Here is a 14045-nt window from a genome sequence, read left to right as displayed (position 1 = left end):
CAAAGTTTCACTCTTTCTGTTCAAATTTTCACTCTTTCTGTTCAAAGTTTCACTCTTTCTGTTCAAAGTTTCACTCTTTCTTTTCAAAGTTTTACTATTTCTGTTCAAAGTTTCACTCTTTCTGTTCAAAGTTTCACTCTTTCTGTTCAAAGTTTCACTCTTTCTGTTCAAAGTTTCACTCTTTCTGTTCAAAGTTTCACTCTTTCTGTTCAAAGTTTCACTATTTCTGTTCAAAGTTTCACTCTTTCTGTTAAAAGTTTCACTATTTATGTTCAAAGTTTCACTCTTTCTGTTCAAAGTTTCACTCTTTCTGTTCAAAGTTTCACTCTTTCTGTTAAAAGTTTCACTCTTTCTGTTCAAAGTTTCACTCTTTCTGTTCAAAGTTTCACTATTTATGTTAAAAGTTTCACTCTCTCTGTTAAAAGTTTCACTATTTATGTTCAAAGTTTCACTATTTATGTTAAAAGTTTCACTCTTTCTGTTTAAAGTTTCACTATATATGTTCAAAGTTTTACTCATTATGTTCAAAGTTTCACTCTTTATGTTCAAAGTTTCACTCTTTCTGTTCAAAGTTTCACTCTTTCTGTTTAAAGTTTCACTCTTTCTGTTCAAAGTTTCACTCTTTCTGTTCAAAGTTTCACTATTTATGTTAAAAGTTTCACTCTTTCTGTTAAAAGTTTCACTATTTATGTTCAAAGTTTCACTATTTATGTTCAAAGTTTCACTATTTATGTTCAAAGTTTCACTCTTTCTGTTAAAAGTTTCACTATTTATGTTCAAAGTTTCACTATTTATGTTCAAAGTTTCACTATTTATGTTAAAAGTTAACTCTTTCTGTTAAAAGTTTCACTCTTTATGTTCAAAGTTTCACTCCTTATGTTCAAAGTTTCACTCTTTATGTTCAAAGTTTCACTATTTCTGTTCAAAGTTTTACTCATTATGTTCAAAGTTTCACTCTTTCTGTTCAAAGTTTCACTCTTTCTGTTCAAAGTTTCACTCTTTCTGTTCAAAGTTTCACTATTTATGTTAAAAGTTTCACTCTTTCTGTTAAAAGTTTCACTATTTATGTTCAAAGTTTCACTATTTATGTTCAAAGTTTCACTATTTATGTTAAAAGTTTCACTCTTTCTGTTAAAAGTTTCACTATTTATGTTTTAAGTTTCACTCTTTCTGTTCAAAGTTTCACTCTTTCTGTTCAAAGTTTCACTCTTTCTGTTCAAAGTTTCACTCTTTCTGTTCAAAGTTTCACTCTTTCTGTTCAAAGTTTCACTCTTTCTGTTCAAAGTTTTACTATTTCTGTTCAAAGTTTCACTCTTTCTGTTCAAAGTTTCACTCTTTCTGTTCAAAGTTTCACTCTTTCTGTTCAAAATTTCACTATTTCTGTTCAAAGTTTCACTCTTTCTGTTAAAAGTTTCACTATTTATGTTCAAAGTTTCACTCTTTCTGTTCAAAGTTTCACTCTTTCTGTTGAAAGTTTCACTCTTTCTGTTAAAAGTTTCACTCTTTCTGTTCAAAGTTTCACTCTTTCTGTTCAAAGTTTCACTCTTTCTGTTCAAAGTTTCACTCTTTCTGTTAAAAGTTTCACTCTTTCTGTTCAAAGTTTCACTCTTTCTGTTCAAAGTTTCACTATTTCTGTTCAAAGTTTCACTCTTTCTGTTAAAAGTTTCACTATTTATGTTCAAAGTTTCACTCTTTCTGTTCAAAGTTTCACTCTTTCTGTTCAAAGTTTGACTCTTTCTGTTCAAAGTTTCACTCTTTCTGTTCAAAGTTTCACTATTTATGTTAAAAGTTTCACTCTCTCTGTTAAAAGTTTCACTATTTATGTTCAAAGTTTCACTATTTATGTTCAAAGTTTCACTATTTATGTTCAAAGTTTCACTATTTATGTTAAAAGTTTCACTCTTTCTGTTTAAAGTTTCACTATTTATGTTCAAAGTTTTACTCATTATGTTCAAAGTTTCACTCTTTATGTTCAAAGTTTCACTCTTTCTGTTCAAAGTTTCCCTATTGTTCAAAGTTTCACTATTTATGTTCAAAGTTTCACTCTTTCTGTTTAAAGTTTCAGTCTTTACGTTCAAAGTTTCACTCTTTCTGTTTAAGTTTCAGTCTTTCTGTTCAAAGTTTCACTATTTATGTTCAAAGTTTCACTATTTATGTTAAAAGTTTCACTCTTTCTGTTAAAAGTTTCACTATTTATGTTCAAAGTTTCACTATTTATGTTCAAAGTTTCACTATTTATGTTAAAAGTTTCACTCTTTCTGTTAAAAGTTTCACTATTTATGTTTTAAGTTTCACTCTTTCTGTTCAAAGTTTCACTCTTTCTGTTCAAAGTTTCACTCTTTCTGTTCAAAGTTTCACTCTTTCTGTTCAAAGTTTCACTCTTTCAGTTCAAAGTTTCACTCTTTCTGTTCAAAGTTTTACTATTTCTGTTCAAAGTTTCACTCTTTCTGTTCAAAGTTTCACTCTTTCTGTTCAAAGTTTCACTCTTTCTGTTCTAAATTTCACTATTTCTGTTCAAAGTTTCACTCTTTCTGTTAAAAGTTTCACTATTTATGTTCAAAGTTTCACTCTTTCTGTTCAAAGTTTCACTCTTTCTGTTGAAAGTTTCACTCTTTCTGTTAAAAGTTTCACTCTTTCTGTTCAAAGTTTCACTCTTTCTGTTCAAAGTTTCACTCTTTCTGTTCAAAGTTTCACTCTTTCTGTTAAAAGTTTCACTCTTTCTGTTCAAAGTTTCACTCTTTCTGTTCAAAGTTTCACTATTTCTGTTCAAAGTTTCACTCTTTCTGTTAAAAGTTTCACTATTTATGTTCAAAGTTTCACTCTTTCTGTTCAAAGTTTCACTCTTTCTGTTCAAAGTTTGACTCTTTCTGTTCAAAGTTTCACTCTTTCTGTTCAAAGTTTCACTATTTATGTTAAAAGTTTCACTCTCTCTGTTAAAAGTTTCACTATTTATGTTCAGAGTTTCACTTTTTATGTTCAAAGTTTCACTATTTATGTTCAAAGTTTCACTATTTATGTTAAAAGTTTCACTCTTTCTGTTTAAAGTTTCACTATTTATGTTCAAAGTTTTACTCATTATGTTCAAAGTTTCACTCTTTATGTTCAAAGTTTCACTCTTTCTGTTCAAAGTTTCCCTATTGTTCAAAGTTTCACTATTTATGTTCAAAGTTTCACTCTTTCTGTTTAAAGTTTCAGTCTTTACGTTCAAAGTTTCACTCTTTCTGTTTAAGTTTCAGTCTTTCTGTTCAAAGTTTCACTATTTATGTTTTAAGTTTCTCTATTTATGTTTTAGGTTTCACTATTTATGTTTTAAGTTTCACTCTTTCTGTTCAAAGTTTTACTATTTCTGTTCAAAGTTCCACTCTTTCTGTTCAAAGTTTCACTCTTTCTGTTCAAAGTTTCACTATTTATGTTCAAAGTTTCACTCTTTCTGTTCAAAGTTTCACTCTTTCTGTTCAAAGTTTCACTCTTTCTGTTCAAAGTTTCACTCTGTCTGTTCAAAGTTTCACTATTTATGTTAAAAGTTTCACTCTTTCTGTTAAAAGTCTCACTATTTATGTTCAAAGTTTCACTATTTATGTTCAAAGTTTCACTATTTATGTTAAAAGTTTCACTCTTTCTGTTAAAAGTTTCACTATTTATGTTCAAAGTTTCACTATTTATGTTCAAAGTTTCACTATTTATGTTAAAAGTTTCACTCTTTCTGTTAAAAGTTTCACTATTTATGTTCAAAGTTTCACTATTTATGTTCAAAGTTTCACTATTTATGTTAAAAGTTTCACTCTTTCTGTTAAAAGTTTCACTATTTATGTTCAAAGTTTCACTATTTATGTTCAAAGTTTCACTATTTATGTTAAAAGTTAACTCTTTCTGTTAAAAGTTTCACTCTTTATGTTCAAAGTTTCACTCCTTATGTTCAAAGTTTCACTCTTTATGTTCAAAGTTTCACTATTTCTGTTCAAAGTTTTACTCATTATGTTCAAAGTTTCACTCTTTCTGTTCAAAGTTTCACTCTTTCTGTTCAAAGTTTCACTCTTTCTGTTCAAAGTTTCACTATTTATGTTAAAAGTTTCACTCTTTCTGTTAAAAGTTTCACTATTTATGTTCAAAGTTTCACTATTTATGTTCAAAGTTTCACTATTTATGTTAAAAGTTTCACTCTTTCTGTTAAAAGTTTCACTATTTATGTTTTAAGTTTCACTCTTTCTGTTCAAAGTTTCACTCTTTCTGTTCAAAGTTTCACTCTTTCTGTTCAAAGTTTCACTCTTTCTGTTCAAAGTTTCACTCTTTCTGTTCAAAGTTTCACTCTTTCTGTTCAAAGTTTTACTATTTCTGTTCAAAGTTTCACTCTTTCTGTTCAAAGTTTCACTCTTTCTGTTCAAAGTTTCACTCTTTCTGTTCAAAATTTCACTATTTCTGTTCAAAGTTTCACTCTTTCTGTTAAAAGTTTCACTATTTATGTTCAAAGTTTCACTCTTTCTGTTCAAAGTTTCACTCTTTCTGTTGAAAGTTTCACTCTTTCTGTTAAAAGTTTCACTCTTTCTGTTCAAAGTTTCACTCTTTCTGTTCAAAGTTTCACTCTTTCTGTTCAAAGTTTCACTCTTTCTGTTAAAAGTTTCACTCTTTCTGTTCAAAGTTTCACTCTTTCTGTTCAAAGTTTCACTATTTCTGTTCAAAGTTTCACTCTTTCTGTTAAAAGTTTCACTATTTATGTTCAAAGTTTCACTCTTTCTGTTCAAAGTTTCACTCTTTCTGTTCAAAGTTTGACTCTTTCTGTTCAAAGTTTCACTCTTTCTGTTCAAAGTTTCACTATTTATGTTAAAAGTTTCACTCTCTCTGTTAAAAGTTTCACTATTTATGTTCAAAGTTTCACTATTTATGTTCAAAGTTTCACTATTTATGTTCAAAGTTTCACTATTTATGTTAAAAGTTTCACTCTTTCTGTTTAAAGTTTCACTATTTATGTTCAAAGTTTTACTCATTGTCAAAGTTTCACTCTTTATGTTCAAAGTTTCACTCTTTCTGTTCAAAGTTTCCCTATTGTTCAAAGTTTCACTATTTATGTTCAAAGTTTCACTCTTTCTGTTTAAAGTTTCAGTCTTTACGTTCAAAGTTTCACTCTTTCTGTTTAAGTTTCAGTCTTTCTGTTCAAAGTTTCACTATTTATGTTCAAAGTTTCACTATTTATGTTAAAAGTTTCACTCTTTCTGTTAAAAGTTTCACTATTTATGTTCAAAGTTTCACTATTTATGTTCAAAGTTTCACTCTTTCTGTTCAAAGTTTCACTCTTTCTGTTCAAAGTTTCACTCTTTCTGTTCAAAGTTTCACTCTTTCTGTTCAAAGTTTCACTCTTTCAGTTCAAAGTTTCACTCTTTCTGTTCAAAGTTTTACTATTTCTGTTCAAAGTTTCACTCTTTCTGTTCAAAGTTTCACTCTTTCTGTTCAAAGTTTCACTCTTTCTGTTCTAAATTTCACTATTTCTGTTCAAAGTTTCACTCTTTCTGTTAAAAGTTTCACTATTTATGTTCAAAGTTTCACTCTTTCTGTTCAAAGTTTCACTCTTTCTGTTGAAAGTTTCACTCTTTCTGTTAAAAGTTTCACTCTTTCTGTTCAAAGTTTCACTCTTTCTGTTCAAAGTTTCACTCTTTCTGTTCAAAGTTTCACTCTTTCTGTTAAAAGTTTCACTCTTTCTGTTCAAAGTTTCACTCTTTCTGTTCAAAGTTTCACTATTTCTGTTCAAAGTTTCACTCTTTCTGTTAAAAGTTTCACTATTTATGTTCAAAGTTTCACTCTTTCTGTTCAAAGTTTCACTCTTTCTGTTCAAAGTTTGACTCTTTCTGTTCAAAGTTTCACTCTTTCTGTTCAAAGTTTCACTATTTATGTTAAAAGTTTCACTCTCTCTGTTAAAAGTTTCACTATTTATGTTCAGAGTTTCACTTTTTATGTTCAAAGTTTCACTATTTATGTTCAAAGTTTCACTATTTATGTTAAAAGTTTCACTCTTTCTGTTTAAAGTTTCACTATTTATGTTCAAAGTTTTACTCATTATGTTCAAAGTTTCACTCTTTATGTTCAAAGTTTCACTCTTTCTGTTCAAAGTTTCCCTATTGTTCAAAGTTTCACTATTTATGTTCAAAGTTTCACTCTTTCTGTTTAAAGTTTCAGTCTTTACGTTCAAAGTTTCACTCTTTCTGTTTAAGTTTCAGTCTTTCTGTTCAAAGTTTCACTATTTATGTTTTAAGTTTCTCTATTTATGTTTTAGGTTTCACTATTTATGTTTTAAGTTTCACTCTTTCTGTTCAAAGTTTTACTATTTCTGTTCAAAGTTCCACTCTTTCTGTTCAAAGTTTCACTCTTTCTGTTCAAAGTTTCACTATTTATGTTCAAAGTTTCACTCTTTCTGTTCAAAGTTTCACTCTTTCTGTTCAAAGTTTCACTCTTTCTGTTCAAAGTTTCACTCTGTCTGTTCAAAGTTTCACTATTTATGTTAAAAGTTTCACTCTTTCTGTTAAAAGTCTCACTATTTATGTTCAAAGTTTCACTATTTATGTTCAAAGTTTCACTATTTATGTTAAAAGTTTCACTCTTTCTGTTAAAAGTTTCACTATTTATGTTCAAAGTTTCACTATTTATGTTCAAAGTTTCACTATTTATGTTAAAAGTTAACTCTTTCTGTTAAAAGTTTCACTCTTTATGTTCAAAGTTTCACTCCTTATGTTCAAAGTTTCACTCTTTATGTTCAAAGTTTCACTATTTCTGTTCAAAGTTTTACTCATTATGTTCAAAGTTTCACTCTTTCTGTTCAAAGTTTCCCTATTGTTCAAAGTTTCACTATTTATGTTCAAAGTTTCACTCTTTCTGTTTAAAGTTTCAGTCTTTACGTTCAAAGTTTCACTCTTTCTGTTCAAAGTTTCACTATTTATGTTTAAAGTTTCACTATTTATGTTTTAAGTTTCACTATTTATGTTTTAAGTTTCACTATTTATGTTTTAAGTTTCACTCTTTCTGTTCAAAGTTTCACTCTTTCTGTTCAAATTTTCACTCTTTCTGTTCAAAGTTTCACTCTTTCTGTTCAAAGTTTCACTCTTTCTGTTCAAAGTTTCACTCTTTCTGTTAAAAGTTTCACTCTTTCTGTTCAAAGTTTCACTCTTTCTGTTCAAAGTTTCACTATTTCTGTTCAAAGTTTCACTCTTTCTGTTAAAAGTTTCACTATTTATGTTCAAAGTTTCACTCTTTCTGTTCAAAGTTTCACTCTTTCTGTTCAAAGTTTGACTCTTTCTGTTCAAAGTTTCACTCTTTCTGTTCAAAGTTTCACTATTTATGTTAAAAGTTTCACTCTCTCTGTTAAAAGTTTCACTATTTATGTTCAAAGTTTCACTATTTATGTTCAAAGTTTCACTATTTATGTTCAAAGTTTCACTATTTATGTTAAAAGTTTCACTCTTTCTGTTTAAAGTTTCACTATTTATGTTCAAAGTTTTACTCATTATGTTCAAAGTTTCACTCTTTATGTTCAAAGTTTCACTCTTTCTGTTCAAAGTTTCCCTATTGTTCACAAAGTTTCACTATTTATGTTCAAAGTTTCACTCTTTCTGTTTAAAGTTTCAGTCTTTACGTTCAAAGTTTCACTCTTTCTGTTTAAGTTTCAGTCTTTCTGTTCAAAGTTTCACTATTTATGTTCAAAGTTTCACTATTTATGTTAAAAGTTTCACTCTTTCTGTTAAAAGTTTCACTATTTATGTTCAAAGTTTCACTATTTATGTTCAAAGTTTCACTATTTATGTTAAAAGTTTCACTCTTTCTGTTAAAAGTTTCACTATTTATGTTTTAAGTTTCACTCTTTCTGTTCAAAGTTTCACTCTTTCTGTTCAAAGTTTCACTCTTTCTGTTCAAAGTTTCACTCTTTCTGTTCAAAGTTTCACTCTTTCAGTTCAAAGTTTCACTCTTTCTGTTCAAAGTTTTACTATTTCTGTTCAAAGTTTCACTCTTTCTGTTCAAAGTTTCACTCTTTCTGTTCAAAGTTTCACTCTTTCTGTTCTAAATTTCACTATTTCTGTTCAAAGTTTCACTCTTTCTGTTAAAAGTTTCACTATTTATGTTCAAAGTTTCACTCTTTCTGTTCAAAGTTTCACTCTTTCTGTTGAAAGTTTCACTCTTTCTGTTAAAAGTTTCACTCTTTCTGTTCAAAGTTTCACTCTTTCTGTTCAAAGTTTCACTCTTTCTGTTCAAAGTTTCACTCTTTCTGTTAAAAGTTTCACTCTTTCTGTTCAAAGTTTCACTCTTTCTGTTCAAAGTTTCACTATTTCTGTTCAAAGTTTCACTCTTTCTGTTAAAAGTTTCACTATTTATGTTCAAAGTTTCACTCTTTCTGTTCAAAGTTTCACTCTTTCTGTTCAAAGTTTGACTCTTTCTGTTCAAAGTTTCACTCTTTCTGTTCAAAGTTTCACTATTTATGTTAAAAGTTTCACTCTCTCTGTTAAAAGTTTCACTATTTATGTTCAGAGTTTCACTTTTTATGTTCAAAGTTTCACTATTTATGTTCAAAGTTTCACTATTTATGTTAAAAGTTTCACTCTTTCTGTTTAAAGTTTCACTATTTATGTTCAAAGTTTTACTCATTATGTTCAAAGTTTCACTCTTTATGTTCAAAGTTTCACTCTTTCTGTTCAAAGTTTCCCTATTGTTCAAAGTTTCACTATTTATGTTCAAAGTTTCACTCTTTCTGTTTAAAGTTTCAGTCTTTACGTTCAAAGTTTCACTCTTTCTGTTTAAGTTTCAGTCTTTCTGTTCAAAGTTTCACTATTTATGTTTTAAGTTTCTCTATTTATGTTTTAGGTTTCACTATTTATGTTTTAAGTTTCACTCTTTCTGTTCAAAGTTTTACTATTTCTGTTCAAAGTTCCACTCTTTCTGTTCAAAGTTTCACTCTTTCTGTTCAAAGTTTCACTATTTATGTTCAAAGTTTCACTCTTTCTGTTCAAAGTTTCACTCTTTCTGTTCAAAGTTTCACTCTTTCTGTTCAAAGTTTCACTCTGTCTGTTCAAAGTTTCACTATTTATGTTAAAAGTTTCACTCTTTCTGTTAAAAGTCTCACTATTTATGTTCAAAGTTTCACTATTTATGTTCAAAGTTTCACTATTTATGTTAAAAGTTTCACTCTTTCTGTTAAAAGTTTCACTATTTATGTTCAAAGTTTCACTATTTATGTTCAAAGTTTCACTATTTATGTTAAAAGTTAACTCTTTCTGTTAAAAGTTTCACTCTTTATGTTCAAAGTTTCACTCCTTATGTTCAAAGTTTCACTCTTTATGTTCAAAGTTTCACTATTTCTGTTCAAAGTTTTACTCATTATGTTCAAAGTTTCACTCTTTCTGTTCAAAGTTTCCCTATTGTTCAAAGTTTCACTATTTATGTTCAAAGTTTCACTCTTTCTGTTTAAAGTTTCAGTCTTTACGTTCAAAGTTTCACTCTTTCTGTTCAAAGTTTCACTATTTATGTTTAAAGTTTCACTATTTATGTTTTAAGTTTCACTATTTATGTTTTAAGTTTCACTATTTATGTTTTAAGTTTCACTCTTTCTGTTCAAAGTTTCACTCTTTCTGTTCAAATTTTCACTCTTTCTGTTCAAAGTTTCACTCTTTCTGTTCAAAGTTTCACTCTTTCTGTTCAAAGTTTCACTCTTTCTTTTCAAAGTTTTACTATTTCTGTTCAAAGTTTCACTCTTTCTGTTCAAAGTTTCACTCTTTCTGTTCAAAGTTTCACTCTTTCTGTTCAAAGTTTCACTATTTCTGTTCAAAGTTTCACTCTTTCTGTTAAAAGTTTCACTATTTATGTTCAAAGTTTCACTCTTTCTGTTCAAAGTTTCACTCTTTCTGTTCAAAGTTTCACTCTTTCTGTTAAAAGTTTCACTCTTTCTGTTCAAAGTTTCACTCTTTCTGTTCAAAGTTTCACTATTTATGTTAAAAGTTTCACTCTCTCTGTTAAAAGTTTCACTATTTATGTTCAAAGTTTCACTATTTATGTTCAAAGTTTCACTATTTATGTTAAAAGTTTCACTCTTTCTGTTTAAAGTTTCACTATATATGTTCAAAGTTTTACTCATTATGTTCAAAGTTTCACTCTTTATGTTCAAAGTTTCACTCTTTCTGTTCAAAGTTTCACTCTTTCTGTTCAAAGTTTCACTCTTTCTGTTCAAAGTTTCACTCTTTCTGTTCAAAGTTTCACTATTTATGTTAAAAGTTTCACTCTTTCTGTTAAAAGTTTCACTATTTATGTTCAAAGTTTCACTATTTATGTTCAAAGTTTCACTATTTATGTTAAAAGTTTCACTCTTTCTGTTAAAAGTTTCACTATTTATGTTCAAAGTTTCACTATTTATGTTCAAAGTTTCACTATTTATGTTAAAAGTTAACTCTTTCTGTTAAAAGTTTCACTCTTTATGTTCAAAGTTTCACTCCTTATGTTCAAAGTTTCACTCTTTATGTTCAAAGTTTCACTATTTCTGTTCAAAGTTTTACTCATTATGTTCAAAGTTTCACTCTTTCTGTTCAAAGTTTCCCTATTGCTCAAAGTTTCACTATTTATGTTCAAAGTTTCACTCTTTCTGTTTAAAGTTTCAGTCTTTACGTTCAAAGTTTCACTCTTTCTGTTCAAAGTTTCACTATTTATGTTTAAAGTTTCACTATTTATGTTTTAAGTTTCACTATTTATGTTTTAAGTTTCACTATTTATGTTTTAAGTTTCACTCTTTCTGTTCAAAGTTTCACTCTTTCTGTTCAAAGTTTCACTCTTTCTGTTCAAAGTTTCACTCTGTCTGTTCAAAGTTTCACTATTTATGTTAAAAGTTTCACTCTTTCTGTTAAAAGTCTCACTATTTATGTTCAAAGTTTCACTATTTATGTTCAAAGTTTCACTATTTATGTTAAAAGTTTCACTCTTTCTGTTAAAAGTTTCACTATTTATGTTCAAAGTTTCACTATTTATGTTCAAAGTTTCACTATTTATGTTAAAAGTTAACTCTTTCTGTTAAAAGTTTCACTCTTTATGTTCAAAGTTTCACTCCTTATGTTCAAAGTTTCACTCTTTATGTTCAAAGTTTCACTATTTCTGTTCAAAGTTTTACTCATTATGTTCAAAGTTTCACTCTTTCTGTTCAAAGTTTCCCTATTGTTCAAAGTTTCACTATTTATGTTCAAAGTTTCACTCTTTCTGTTTAAAGTTTCAGTCTTTACGTTCAAAGTTTCACTCTTTCTGTTCAAAGTTTCACTATTTATGTTTAAAGTTTCACTATTTATGTTTTAAGTTTCACTATTTATGTTTTAAGTTTCACTATTTATGTTTTAAGTTTCACTCTTTCTGTTCAAAGTTTCACTCTTTCTGTTCAAATTTTCACTCTTTCTGTTCAAAGTTTCACTCTTTCTGTTCAAAGTTTCACTCTTTCTGTTCAAAGTTTCACTCTTTCTTTTCAAAGTTTTACTATTTCTGTTCAAAGTTTCACTCTTTCTGTTCAAAGTTTCACTCTTTCTGTTCAAAGTTTCACTCTTTCTGTTCAAAGTTTCACTATTTCTGTTCAAAGTTTCACTCTTTCTGTTAAAAGTTTCACTATTTATGTTCAAAGTTTCACTCTTTCTGTTCAAAGTTTCACTCTTTCTGTTCAAAGTTTCACTCTTTCTGTTAAAAGTTTCACTCTTTCTGTTCAAAGTTTCACTCTTTCTGTTCAAAGTTTCACTATTTATGTTAAAAGTTTCACTCTCTCTGTTAAAAGTTTCACTATTTATGTTCAAAGTTTCACTATTTATGTTCAAAGTTTCACTATTTATGTTAAAAGTTTCACTCTTTCTGTTTAAAGTTTCACTATATATGTTCAAAGTTTTACTCATTATGTTCAAAGTTTCACTCTTTATGTTCAAAGTTTCACTCTTTCTGTTCAAAGTTTCACTCTTTCTGTTCAAAGTTTCACTCTTTCTGTTCAAAGTTTCACTCTTTCTGTTCAAAGTTTCACTATTTATGTTAAAAGTTTCACTCTTTCTGTTAAAAGTTTCACTATTTATGTTCAAAGTTTCACTATTTATGTTCAAAGTTTCACTATTTATGTTAAAAGTTTCACTCTTTCTGTTAAAAGTTTCACTATTTATGTTCAAAGTTTCACTATTTAAGTTCAAAGTTTCACTATTTATGTTAAAAGTTAACTCTTTCTGTTAAAAGTTTCACTCTTTATGTTCAAAGTTTCACTCCTTATGTTCAAAGTTTCACTCTTTATGTTCAAAGTTTCACTATTTCTGTTCAAAGTTTTACTCATTATGTTCAAAGTTTCACTCTTTCTGTTCAAAGTTTCCCTATTGCTCAAAGTTTCACTATTTATGTTCAAAGTTTCACTATTTATGTTAAAAGTTTCACTCTTTCTGTTAAAAGTTTCACTATTTATGTTCAAAGTTTCACTATTTATGTTTTAAGTTTCACTATTTATGTTTTAAGTTTCACTCTTTCTGTTCAAAGTTTCACTCTTTCTGTTCAAAGTTTCACTCTTTCTGTTCAAAGTTTCACTCTTTCTGTTCAAAGTTTCACTCTTTCTGTTCAAAGTTTCACTCTTTCTGTTCAAAGTTTTACTATTTCTGTTCAAAGTTTCACTCTTTCTGTTCAAAGTTTCACTCTTTCTGTTCAAAGTTTCACTCTTTCTGTTCAAAATTTCACTATTTCTGTTCAAAGTTTCACTCTTTCTGTTAAAAGTTTCACTATTTATGTTCAAAGTTTCACTCTTTCTGTTCAAAGTTTCACTCTTTCTGTTGAAAGTTTCACTCTTTCTGTTAAAAGTTTCACTCTTTCTGTTCAAAGTTTCACTCTTTCTGTTCAAAGTTTCACTCTTTCTGTTCAAAGTTTCACTCTTTCTGTTAAAAGTTTCACTCTTTCTGTTCAAAGTTTCACTCTTTCTGTTCAAAGTTTCACTCTTTCTGTTCAAAGTTTGACTCTTTCTGTTCAAAGTTTCACTCTTTCTGTTCAAAGTTTCACTATTTATGTTAAAAGTTTCACTCTCTCTGTTAAAAGTTTCACTATTTATGTTCAAAGTTTCACTATTTATGTTCAAAGTTTCACTATTTATGTTCAAAGTTTCACTATTTATGTTAAAAGTTTCACTCTTTCTGTTTAAAGTTTCACTATTTATGTTCAAAGTTTTACTCATTATGTTCAAAGTTTCACTCTTTATGTTCAAAGTTTCACTCTTTCTGTTCAAAGTTTCCCTATTGTTCAAAGTTTCACTATTTATGTTCAAAGTTTCACTCTTTCTGTTTAAAGTTTCAGTCTTTACGTTCAAAGTTTCACTCTTTCTGTTTAAGTTTCAGTCTTTCTGTTCAAAGTTTCACTATTTATGTTTTAAGTTTCTCTATTTATGTTTTAGGTTTCACTATTTATGTTTTAAGTTTCACTCTTTCTGTTCAAAGTTTTACTATTTCTGTTCAAAGTTCCACTCTTTCTGTTCAAAGTTTCACTCTTTCTGTTCAAAGTTTCACTATTTATGTTCAAAGTTTCACTCTTTCTGTTCAAAGTTTCACTCTTTCTGTTCAAAGTTTCACTCTTTCTGTTCAAAGTTTCACTCTGTCTGTTCAAAGTTTCACTATTTATGTTAAAAGTTTCACTCTTTCTGTTAAAAGTCTCACTATTTATGTTCAAAGTTTCACTATTTATGTTCAAAGTTTCACTATTTATGTTAAAAGTTTCACTCTTTCTGTTAAAAGTTTCACTATTTATGTTCAAAGTTTCACTATTTATGTTCAAAGTTTCACTATTTATGTTAAAAGTTAACTCTTTCTGTTAAAAGTTTCACTCTTTATGTTCAAAGTTTCACTCCTTATGTTCAAAGTTTCACTCTTTATGTTCAAAGTTTCACTATTTCTGTTCAAAGTTTTACTCATTATGTTCAAAGTTTCACTCTTTCTGTTCAAAGTTTCCCTATTGTTCAAAGTTTCACTATTTATGTTCAAAGTTTCACTCTTTCTGTTTAAAGTTTCAGTCTTTACGTTCAAAGTTTCACTCTTTCTGTTCAAAGTTTC

The sequence above is a fragment of the Phalangium opilio genome, unplaced genomic scaffold (assembly GCF_054372755.1).
Source record: "Phalangium opilio isolate 3A_F unplaced genomic scaffold, DU_Popi_V2 ptg000021l_1, whole genome shotgun sequence".
In the NCBI taxonomy this organism is placed as follows: Eukaryota; Metazoa; Arthropoda; class Arachnida; order Opiliones; family Phalangiidae; genus Phalangium; species Phalangium opilio.
This window is presented reverse-complemented; position numbering follows the sequence as displayed.